This window comes from Vombatus ursinus, unplaced genomic scaffold (assembly GCF_900497805.2).
Source record: "Vombatus ursinus unplaced genomic scaffold, bare-nosed wombat genome assembly UNPS02014951.1, whole genome shotgun sequence".
Lineage (NCBI taxonomy): Eukaryota > Metazoa > Chordata > Mammalia > Diprotodontia > Vombatidae > Vombatus > Vombatus ursinus.
The window spans coordinates 236,003-248,230 of NW_020954729.1; positions in this window are offsets into that span (position 1 = coordinate 236,003).

Genomic DNA, 12,228 nt, shown 5'->3' on the forward strand with positions numbered 1-12,228 from the left:
TTCTTACATTGTTACAATAATAGTGAACAATAAGTACGTAAAAGGCCTTAACTTGTTATCCTTTCTAATTTAAATTCATCCTGTCATAGAAACCAATCATTAGAAATTAAGAAAACATTCATGTACTATAAATTCACACATACAGTGAATACATGATAATTCACTCAAAAGCCAGAAAACCACTGTCCACTATAAGCTTCCATGATAACAGATACCCATATCTTAAGGGATTATATATCAACCCTTAAGGCAAAAATCAAGTCTTTAAATCTGGGGCCTGTTGAGACTAAGTTGTGTTAAAGATGTAACTCCAATACATATTATTCTAGGTAAAATTTTATAAGCTTCAAAAGCAATAGGCAAACAAGATATCAGATTTTTAAAAATTGCTCTTTATAAAATAAACTTGTAAGACCTCTTACTTCAAGTTGTGAGAGATCCTAGTTTCTAATTAAAACCACTTCATTACTTTAGAATTTTACAATATGCTGTCAGCAAGGCTGATAAGATTTTATGACCTTGCTCAAATAGAAGGTCTCAAGAAACTAGTAAGTTCCCAAAGAACTTCATAGATAGAAAAAAATAATCTGTGATCCTTTTCCCAATCATTAAATTATTATCATTACATATTTTAAAGCAAAATATACCCAATTAAATACTTAACAGTTTTTAAACATTATGACCACATTCTCTAACAACTCAATTCATAATCTAACAGCACCTAGATTAAAAGAGAAGTCAATTTTCTAAGAATACAATTACTGAAAAAAACAATTCCTTAAAAATCAAAATTGGACAAATGGAAGCTAATGGCCCCGTGAGACATCAAGAAACAAACAAAACCAAAAGAATGAAAAACCAGAAGAAAACATAAAATATCTCATTGGAGAAACAACTGACCTGGAAAATAGATTGAGGAGAGATAATTTAAGAATTATTGGACCTACCTGAGAGCCGTGATGGAAACAAAAAGAAAAGGGCCTAGACATCATATTTCAAGAAATTATCAAGGAAAATTGCCCTGATATCCTATAACCAGAAGGTTAAATAGAAATTGAAAGAATCCACTGATCACCTCCTGAAAGAGATCCCAAAATGAAAACTTCCAGGAATATTATAGCCAAATTTCAGAGTTCCCAGGTCAAGGAGAAAATATTGCAAGCAGCCAGAAAGAAATAATTCAAATATCATGGACCCACAGTCGGGATCATACAAGATTTAGCAGATTCTACACAAAAGGTTCAGAAGGGTTGGAATATTTTCCAGAAGGCAAAAGATCTAGGATTACAGCCAAGAATCACGTACCCAGCAAAACTTGATATAATCCTTCAGGGAAAAAAATCAATAATGAAAAAGAGGACTTTTAAGCTTTATATAAAGATGAAAAGAACATTTGACTTTCAAATATAAGACTCAAGAGAAGTCTAAAAAGGTAAACAGGAAAGAGAAATCATAAGGGATTCAATAAGGTTAAACTGTTTACATTGCTTCATGGGAAGATGATACTTACAACTCCTAAGAACTTTATCATTATTAGGACAGTTAAAAGGAGTAACATAGAGAGAGAGCATGGATGTGAGTTGACTATGATAGGACGATATACAAAAATAAAATAAAATTAAGGGATGAAAAAGAGGGATGCAGTAGTAGGAGGGGGAAGGGAGAACTATCTCATATAAAAGAGGTGCAAAAGAGCTTTTACAGTGGAGGGGAAGATAGAGGAGTGGCAGGCAAGGATTGAACCTTACTCTCATTAGAATTGGCTCAAAGAAGGAATAACATACACATTCAGTTGGGTGTAGAAATCTATCTCACCCTACAGGGAAGTAGAACGGGAGGGAGACAAAAGAAGTGGGGAGGTGATAGAAGGGAGGGCAGATTGGGGGAGGTAGTTTTCAGAAGCAAAACACTTTTGAGAAGGACAGGGTGAAAGGAGAAAGAGAGAGAGAAGGATAAACAGGGGGGAAAAGTAGGATGGAGGGAAATACACAGTAATCATAATTGTGAATGTGAATAGGATAGACTCGCCCATGAAATGGAAGTGGATAGCAGAGTGGATTACATGATTTTGACATAAAGGGTGATACCATAAACAAATTAGGGGTGCATGGAATACTTTACCTGTCAGATCTATGGATAGTGGAGGAATTTATGAACAAACAAGAGACAAAGAGCATTATGGGATATAAAATGGATAATTTTGATTACATTAAATTTAAAAGTTTTGCACAAACAAAACCAATGCAGCCAAGATTGGAAGGAAAGCAGAGAACTGGGGGAAAAATTTTACAGCCAGTGTTTCTGATAAAGGCTTCATTTCCCAAATATATAGAGAACTGAGTCAAATTTATAAGAATATTGGTCATTCCCCATTTGATAAATGGTCAAAGGATATGAACAGGCAGTTTTCAGAAGAAGAAATCAAAGCTATCTATAGTCATATAAAAAATGTTTTAAATCATTATTGATTAGGGAAATGCAAACTAAAACAACTCTGAAGTACCACCTTACACCTACCAAATTGGCTAATAGGACAGAAAAGGAAAATGACAAATGTTGGAGGGGATGTGGAAAAATTGAGGCACTAATGCACTGTTTTCTGGGAGTTGTGAACTCATCTAACCATTCTGAAGAACAATTTGGAACTATGTCCAAAGGCCTATAAACCTGTGCATAGCCTTTGACCCAGCAATACTATACTAGGTCTGTATCCCAAAGAGAGTTTAAAAAAAGAGAAAGAACCTACATGTACAAAAATATTATAGCAGTTCTTTTTGTGGCGGCAAAGAATTGAATATTGAGGGGAATTCATCAGTTGGGGAATATAACTATGATATATGATTGTGATGGAATACTATTGTGCTATAAGAAATGAGGAGCAGGATGCTGTCAGAAAAATCTGTAAAGACTTATATGAACTGTTGCAAAGTGAAGTGGGCAAAACCAGGAGAAAATTATATACAACTGTGAATGACTTAGCTCCTCTCTGCAATACAATGATCTAAGATAATTCTGAAGGACTTATGATGAAAAATGGTATCTACCTCTAGAGAAAGAATTAATGAAGTTTGAACGCAGATTGAAGCATACTTTTTTTAACTTTATTTTTCTTGGATTTGTTTGGTCTCTGTTTTCTTTTATAACATGACTAATATGGAAATATGTTTTGCATGATTATACATATATAACCTAAATCAAATTACTTGCCTTCTCAAGGAGAGGGGAGGGGAGGGGAAGGAGGGAGAGAGAGAATTTGGAGCTCAAAATTTAAAATACAAATGTAAAAAAATTGTATTTACACACAATTGGAAAAGAATAATATATTTGAAATGTCCAAAAAATTCATTTCCAGAAGAAAATACAATGATAAGGTATCACTTAATGAGGCCTACAGGCTACAGACAGAATATCATTTTCCCCCCAGGAGGTGAAATCACCTTCTAGTAAATAATGAACATGTCACCTTCCAAAGGAAAACTGATTTTTAAAAAAGTCTTAAGCATTGTTTGCAAATAATCTTGGTTCTAGGAAGCTGCAAACTTCCCCTCCCCCTGCCAAAAAAATCTACTAAGATATTTCAGCACTTACAAAAACATTCAAAACACAATGTAGAAATTTACAGTAAAGATATTATATTTCAGTTACAAATTATTCTCCAATAAGTTTACAAAGTCATACATTCTCCTTTCTTTCTTTTTCGTCTTCATTTCTGCACCTCAACCTAACCAGTGTTAGAGTGCAAAGAGATTTATCTTGCAGTTCTTCCATATCTCCCACTGAAAGTCTAATCAATAGGTCAAGGGAAGTAAGTATCTGCTTTTTGGGAAGAAGAACTTAGCACCAGAATGGAAATATTTTACAGAGATCAGCGTGAGCTATTCTAAGTATAAAACTTAATTAAATAACTTAAACTCATGTAAGATTTTAATTTAAAAAATTACCATCTCCTATGTTGCAAGCAACTTAGAAGAGGGTAATACCAAATGAGAGGCATTAGTATAGTCTTCCCACTATTTTACAGAAAATTCATTACTACCTTGGTTAAAGTCCCTAAACTTGCTCCTCTCTTTAATTACTCTCCCACTGTTTTTCCTGGGAAGAGTTAGGGGAGTGCATTGTGCCAAGGAGTTGGGGCCAGGACCCTAGCCCCTTGTTTACATAAGGAGGTGGGGTTTTCTGATTATAAAAGCCTGTAGGCACACTTGTAGGTATAGGTGTCAAAGGTAATTTTTGGGCAACCTATTTTTCAACTTTAGGGCAGAATTTTTGATTCTCAGGGTCTGTGCAAATGTGTCAATGAGCCATCTGGTAAAAGTAATGATTTTCTCAAGTCAATCTAAGGCCACACAGGGTATTAAAATCAAAGGATTTTTCTCAGGGCTAAGGATATCTATGCTTTGAAGTTAATCCTGTCCAAACATTTTCACAGAGATTTTTAAACTGGGCTTTAGATAATTTGGATTCCTGGAAAAGAATCTTTCTCCAGTTCAACAGGAGACAACACATAAGGGTGTCTTTAGAGGAAATGGACTGACCAGATCCCATACTTTAGAGTAAAAGTTTTTACCAGGAATATTTGAACCAAAAACTGAGGGACCCAAAAGAAGAATGATTTTGGAACCAAATTTTTCTATCAAATCAGAATCACTGAAACAAATTAACTGAAATTAATTCACTGGAACTAATTTAACTTAAATCAATTCACTAAAATTAACTTACTGAACCCCTCAAAATCATTTTTATATGTTAGTACAAGCTTTGTTGGTGGTGGTGACAACAACACTGTAAAATAGGTAATTGAGACAATAAAGGGAATGAATGAGATCCCTAGATGATTTCTGACCTGTCTTCAATGTAACACTGAGTCATCTGCCAGATGTACATTCTTACCAGGATCACTTAACCAGTGATGAACCAGGCTAGAAAGGGGATCTCTGAGTAAACCACTGCAGCGCTCTATACCAGACCAGAGCCACTGAACTAGGACCATTTGACCAGCGGTCAATAACCAGGGCCACTTAACCAGTGGTCAGAACCACAGCACCAGACCCTTCCTGGGCTGACCCTGAGACCATGGCCACAACACACAGACAAGACTCTTGCTTGTGTGCCTGCAGAGGAATGAGGTTTAAAAAAAAAGGCACAAGGTATTGAGGCAAATGGGGCACAAGGTTTTAGAGGGGAAAATGCCTTGTCCTGCCTGTTCAAAACCAGAATTTCTCAGTCCAGCTCTTGCTTCAGACACCTGAATTCCAGTGGCTTGTTCATCAGAATGTCTGGGTGGCTACGAAACTAAGCACTCCAAAAATTTCAACAGACTGATTATTCAAATGTAAGAGACAAAAAACAAAAACAAAATATGGAACAATACATAGAAATACACAGGACACACATAGAAGACAAACTTATCTCCCTTTCTGTGATTATTCTTGGACAGTAATCTCTATGATCTGGCTGAGTTTTCCCCTTCAAAATTCTCCAAGGTAAATAAACCTTTCCGCGGGCTGGAGAACATATGAAGTGGAAGCCCTATACTTGCCAACCTCACGGCCTGTCCTTCGAGGTTCACCAAATTTGTTATGGGAGAAATATCTCCTCCCCAAGTTCATGCGGTGAGTAACTGCTGCCAAACACATTATTTAACCACAATGCAGAATGGTGGAGCAAAAACCTAAGCTTTATTATTATGGTCAAACATAGGTTCCGGCCTCAGAGAAAATATGAACAACCATGAGGATTCCGACAAGTCTTCTTATGGGCAAAATTACACCAGAGTTACAGAGAAATAATTCATTTACATATTACAATCTTGTACATTCCTCTTAGGCCACAAAAGTTAAAGAGAAGATAGATCCATAATCCTATATTTCCTTTAATTTCATAAAAGTTGAACAAACTTAGTTAAACAGTCATACTCTCATACATCCCCTAAGGGAATAAATGTCTGAAACAAACTCTTTAGGTAAACTAAGTCAAGTTACAGATTAAACTACATTTAGAGGATTCACAAATAGACTAATTGAGGAGGAAGATTTACGTGTTGCCCAGGAGTCACAGACAGTTGAGAATATTCCTCTGGCTTCTTATCTAAGGTTCTTAAATAGTCACATCCCTGAGCTAGCTTTTGTCCATGTGAGATTAATATTAAAAAACTTTTAGTTAACCAAAAATTGCAGAAGGAATGGCCCTGTGCCTGAGACCCAAATAATAAAGGGAAATAAAAAATTCCTATAACAATAGATAACTATATACATACATATGTATGTGTGTGTGTGGTCTAGTGATCTTGAAACCACCATGACAGGTTCCCTTTAAGGGAGGCTTTATGAAAATTCAGGGAACCAATGCTATAACATTAGCTGATGGAAAACACACCGACAGTAATACTTTAAGGTTAATACAGCCGTGTGTCTGAAAATAATGTCTTGCCAACTACCAGTTTATCTTTTCCCCTTGCAACTGTGTACCTCAAAAATCCCCTATGTGCCCTGAATTTTGACATGCAAATCAGCCAGTTCTAGGCAGTCACCAAAATCAGAGTCTAAGTATCTCACACTCAGAAGGGTACTTTGGAGCTCATCTCCCCTCCCTGGGAGCATGCGTCTTCTATGGGACCAAGCCTTCCCACCTGGCTAGACCTGGGAGCACTTGAATGCTCCCCAATGCAGTGCCACCCTTATGTGAGTTTATTCTGTGTTACGATATTGTTGTAATTGCATTTGTTCTCCTGGTTCTGCTCACTTCACTTTGCAACAGTTCATACAAGTCTTCCTGGGTTTCTCTGAAAACCTTTATCATTTCACAGCATACAATAATATTCTATCACATTCATATACCATAACTAGATACAACTGTTTTTGATGTAGATTTCCAAACTGTGATGGAAATGAGTTTTAATTGTTGGCAAAAACCAGACCCAGTCACACAAGCCAAAAGATTTTACTTATTTAAATAAGTAATATTGCTCTAACAACTGCGCCAATTGTACATGGCACAGCCGTACATTTTTATAGGTTTAGAGGACAGAGATTAAACAATAGTGGGAAAATATCAAGAATGTTATATAACATTATGAGGTTTCCCAAGTTGTGATAGCTATGTTTTACATTCTAAAACATTATATTTCATAAGCATCCTTGTGATTTCATTTCATTCCACTTTTCAGAAGGTACTTTTCATATTGGATGCAATTGTCAAGTTGCACCAAGATAAAGTTGGTCTTGTTCTTCCTCTTTAATCTATCCACCTCTCCCACTCACACCCCATTTTGTCCAAAACAAGTGGATCTCTTGTTAAAGGATAACTGTTGGTTTACTTCATCGGAAAGCTCATCTGATTAAAGGAGGGAGGCTTAGAATCTAAGGAACACTGTAGACAGGCATACATAATCTGTAAAAACTTAAAGAGAATCCATAAGAAAAAATATATGATTTAAATGCTCATGAGCAACTGGAGAAAGTTTTAGACCCAGACAGACATAGAAAGAAGGGAAATGAGTCAGCCAAATGAGGTCCACTGGTTGTTTTCATTGGTGCATTTCTTCAAAAATTCATTGCAATCGGTCCAGAATTGTTAACACAGGTGCAGCATTGGATATTGAAATAGGAACAAAATGTTTGTTACAGTGTGAGGAGATCTAGGGCTCAGCAATTTTGGAGGGCCACATTGCCAACAGAACTGATCTCTTATTGCACCAGCTGGGTAGTAATTTGGCTAAGACATTCTAAGCACTCAAAAGTCAAAGAGAAATTTTTTCAAATTTGACTTTTTTTTTAATTAACATTTATTTTTTCTCCCTCTTATTCCACTTCACTGGAAACAAAAAAGGAAAAATAAACCTTTGTAACACAGTATCAGGTAAAACAACTTCCCATATTGGGCATGTCCAAAAATGTATGTCTTCTTCTGTACCCACATTGATGAGATCACAGATCTAGTAAAGTTTTGTTCCATTCATTATTTGAGTCATCAAAATAAAGGCATTTAAATAGTCAACACATTTTTGTTGTTGTTGTTCAGTCATCTCAGTTGTGTCTGACTCCTCATGACCCCATTTGGGGTTTTCTTGGCAGAGATACTGGAGCGATTTGCCATTTCCTTCACCAGCTCATTTTATAGATGAGGAAACTGTGGCAAACGGGGTTAAGTGACTGGCACAGGGTCACACAGCTAGGTCCAAGGTGGGATTTGAACTTAGGTCTTCCTGATCCAGGCCCAGCACACTATCCACTGAGCCATCTAGCTGCCCCAGTCAACACATAGTTACTGAGCTATGCATTTGGCAATATGTGAGATGCTCCGAGGTATAATTGTGAAGATTTGATTCTCAGTATTAGCAAACTGGAGCTCTTCCATGAGTGGTGGGTAGGATCTGAAGACGTAGAGAAGGAGATAAACCTTCCAAGAAAGGAAAATGGCATGAGCAGAGGAGGGCATATACAGTAGACAATGAGACAGACTCAAATGCTTCAGGGTCTGTATTGGTGGCATGTGGGAATTAAGATTGGAGAGACAGGACTAGGCGAGACCATAGAGGCCATTAAATGCACAGCAGAGGAGATATTTGACGTTGTCAGCACTAAATCGCCACCACATATTCTTGAGCAGGGTGATGGCACGGTGACAGAGAAAGGAAGGGACAGGAGTGAAGGATAGGGTGGAGGCTGTTATAATAGCTCAGACACAAGAGGAAGAGTATGTGAACGAGGGAGGTGCCGGGGGGAGTAGAGAAGAAAGAACAAATCTGAGAGGCATTTTATGGGCACTCTACATACAACATTTGCTTAGTATCATACCAAGCAAGTCATAGAGATATAAATACTCCCTGTCTTCCAAGAAGCTTATAATCTTTTGTGGAATCTGGTCCTAGTGGATTCTCTGAGGTGTACTAATGCTCCAAATCTGACTGAAGCCTTTCCCCCCCACCCCATGTATGGTTAGAGAGTTATCCTTTGGGATGTATCTTCTGATGTTGAATAAGGCTTGAGCTCTCCCCGAAAGCTTTCTCACACTCATTACGTTTACAGAGCTTCCCTCTCCTAAGAATGGTGATGAAGGCCTGAGCTCTATCTGAAGATTTTCCAACATTCACTATACTCAGAGAGTATCTCCTCAGAATGACTTCTCTGGTTGTAGAAGAAATGCCGAGTTCCTCTTGAAAGCTTTCCCACATTTATTACATTCATAGGGCTTCTCTCCAGTGTAGATTCTCCAGTGTTGATTAAGATTTGAGCTACTACTGAAACTTTTCCCACATTCATTACTTTGTTAGGGTTTCTCTCCACTATGAATTTTTGGCTGTAGAATTCATTCAGATGTCCTCTTGAAAGCTTTCTCACAGTCTTGACATTCACAGGGTTTCCTCTTTGTATGAATTCTTTGATGTTTGCTAAGTACTGAGCTCTGATGAAAGCTTTTCCCATATTCATAGGATTTCTTCCCACTATAAATCCTCTGATACTTATTAAGGACTGAACTTAGTCTAAAGGCTTTCCCACATTCATTACATTCCTAAGGTTTCTCTCTATTATGAATTCTCTGATGTTTAATAAGGTGTGAACTCCTGCTGAAGGCTTTATGTTTATATGGTTTGTCTCTGCTATGAATCTTCTGGTGTCAAATAAGGGAAGAATGCCAACCAAATGCATATGGTTTCTCCTCATTATGCATCCTGGGATGTTGAATAAGGTGTGCCTTCCCCTCAAAAGTTTTCTCACATTCATAACATTTATAGGGTTCTTCTGTATTCAAAATTATCTGATGTGTCACACACTCTGCATTCTGTCTGAAAGTCTCTTGAAAAGACTCAAAAATCTGGACTTTCTTATATAATCTCTGGGATATAGAAAAAGATTTGAGCTCAGACTAAATATCTCCTTCAGTTCACTATATCTGTGGCTTCTTTCCTCTGTGGGAATTTTTCCATTTGTGATTGTAACATGTCTGAACCCTCTCTCCTTGAAAAGAGAGTGTCTCAGTCTCTTCTGTGCTGGGTTTACCTTTTGTCTATTTAATTTGTCTTTCCATTCAGAGGCTTCTCCAAACTCAAGTGCTTGGAGAATGGCCCCTGTGAGGTCTGCATATAACCTCTCCCATGATTCATCTTCTTTGGAAGCTTTCTACTTTGATTTCATTCTCAAATTATCTGAAATGATAAATAGAAAATGTAGTTATCACCTGTTCTCTACCCTGAGAATCTGAATCTGAACCACCATCCACTCCATGACTTTGGCAGCTCTCAAAATAACTCCTTCCCAAACTGGACAGATTTATCCAGTGAAGTAAAGTGTTGAGGGAGGAGCTCCCCAGAAAGATGGCATGGTGGGGAGAGAGAATAAGAAGGGTATGAAGAAACTGATTTGTATGTGATGGTGATGAAGTGATTAAAATATATAAAGCAGTTTGAACTGATAGGTGGGCAACCTTGCCCCTAATTAGCTGTGTGACTTTGGGCAAATCACATTCCTTCTCTGGCCATAAATCTTTAAAATGAGGTCCCTTCTAGATCTAAAATTCTGTGATATTAGGCTACTATCACTTGTGCCAAAACATGCCTGGCCCTTTAACAACCAACTTTTTCTGTCATTCAGCAAACTCAGCTAGGTAGCTAGGTAACCAAGCTAGGACAAAAGAGAATCAGGCTGCGTAAGCAAAAACGTAAGGAGAAAACCAGGCTGCAGATAATGGGCTAGCTGAAGAAAGGGAGAGATTCCCTCTAGGGAGAGGCTCAGGACACTGTCATTTTGAGTTATAAAGGATATTACAAGGCCTGTGGAACTTCCTACCCAATGAGGAAGTCTTCTCTAGAGCTGCCCCTACAGATCCTACAGATCATCATTCATTCTCCGTTAAATATTTCCAATTAGAGAAGTTAAATATTTACTCTGTTAAAGACTTACTATGTTGTTCTTGCATTTTGGAGCAACACAGAACCAGTCTGATCACAAATCTACAAAAGAACAATTCATATTTCTGTATCATTTTATGGTTTGCAAAGTACTTTTCTTATAACAACCCTGTGGAGTAGGTAAAGTAGTATTATCTCCATTTTATAGCTGAGGAAACTGAGGCTACAAGGTTAAGTGATGATCAGGTTGTTATTGTGTTGTTGTTGTTGTGTTTGTCCTTCATTCTCAAAGAGGACCATGACATCAGGTAGATGATGACATGACTTACAACTGATTTTGATTTCAGTGAGGGAGGGCTGTGCAAGGTCACCAGCCTCACTTTCTCCTCAAGAGCCATCTGGGTCCAGTGGCCAGATATTCATCAGGACGACTGGAGATGGCCCAGGATGCAATGGGAGACCCTGGCCCTTTCAAGCTAAGGTCTTTTCAGGTTCTCGCTTTGAGTGAGGTAATGCCCATTCAGTGAATAGGCATCTTTAAGAAGTGAGTCAAGGGATGGCCCCAAATAGCTCTGAGGAGAAAGTGAGGCTGGTGACCTTGCATAGCTCTCCCTCACTTATATCAAAGTCAATCGCAAGTCATGTCATCATCTCCCTAATGTCACAGTCCTCTTCGAGAACTGAAGGACAAACACAAATAGTAACTGTTTCTCTTTTGGCCAGCAACCCTGAGAGTCTTTCCCTCCCAGTTTGATTTTTTTTTTTTGTTAAAGGGGCCATTCTTTGACTCACTTTTTTATTATTATTATTAAAGTGATGATCATCACATAGCTGGAAGTAGCTAAGACAGGAATTGAACCCAAGTCTGCAGTCAAGTGTTCTCTCCACTACACCATGGGATCTCTCAAGTATTTGAAGACTCCAAGTCTCTCCAGGTTACTGTGCATTGCTCATTATACATGTTCCTAGTTCTTCTGATGAATGCCAGATTCCTCCACCATCTTGGTAACATTCCTCAGGAAGCTCTGTGGTTTACTAAAATTCTCTCTTAAAACAAGGCTCAAGCACTAATGCACTGTTGGTGGTGCTGTGAATCAATTGGCCCAACTATTCTGTTTGTTTGCTTTGCTTTTTGGTGAGGCAATTTGGGGTCAAGTGACTTGCTCAGGGTCACACAGCTAGAAAGTGTCAAGTGTCAAGTGTTTGAGGTCAGATTTGAACTCAGAACTCCTGACTCCAAGGCTGGAGCTCTATCAAATGTGCCACTTAGCTGTTCACTGGCCCAACTATTCTGGAAAGTAATATTGAATTATGCTTTTAAAAAAGGTGATGAGCTTAGGCGGGGGGCAGAGCTAAGATGGCAGAGTGAAAACAGGGACTTG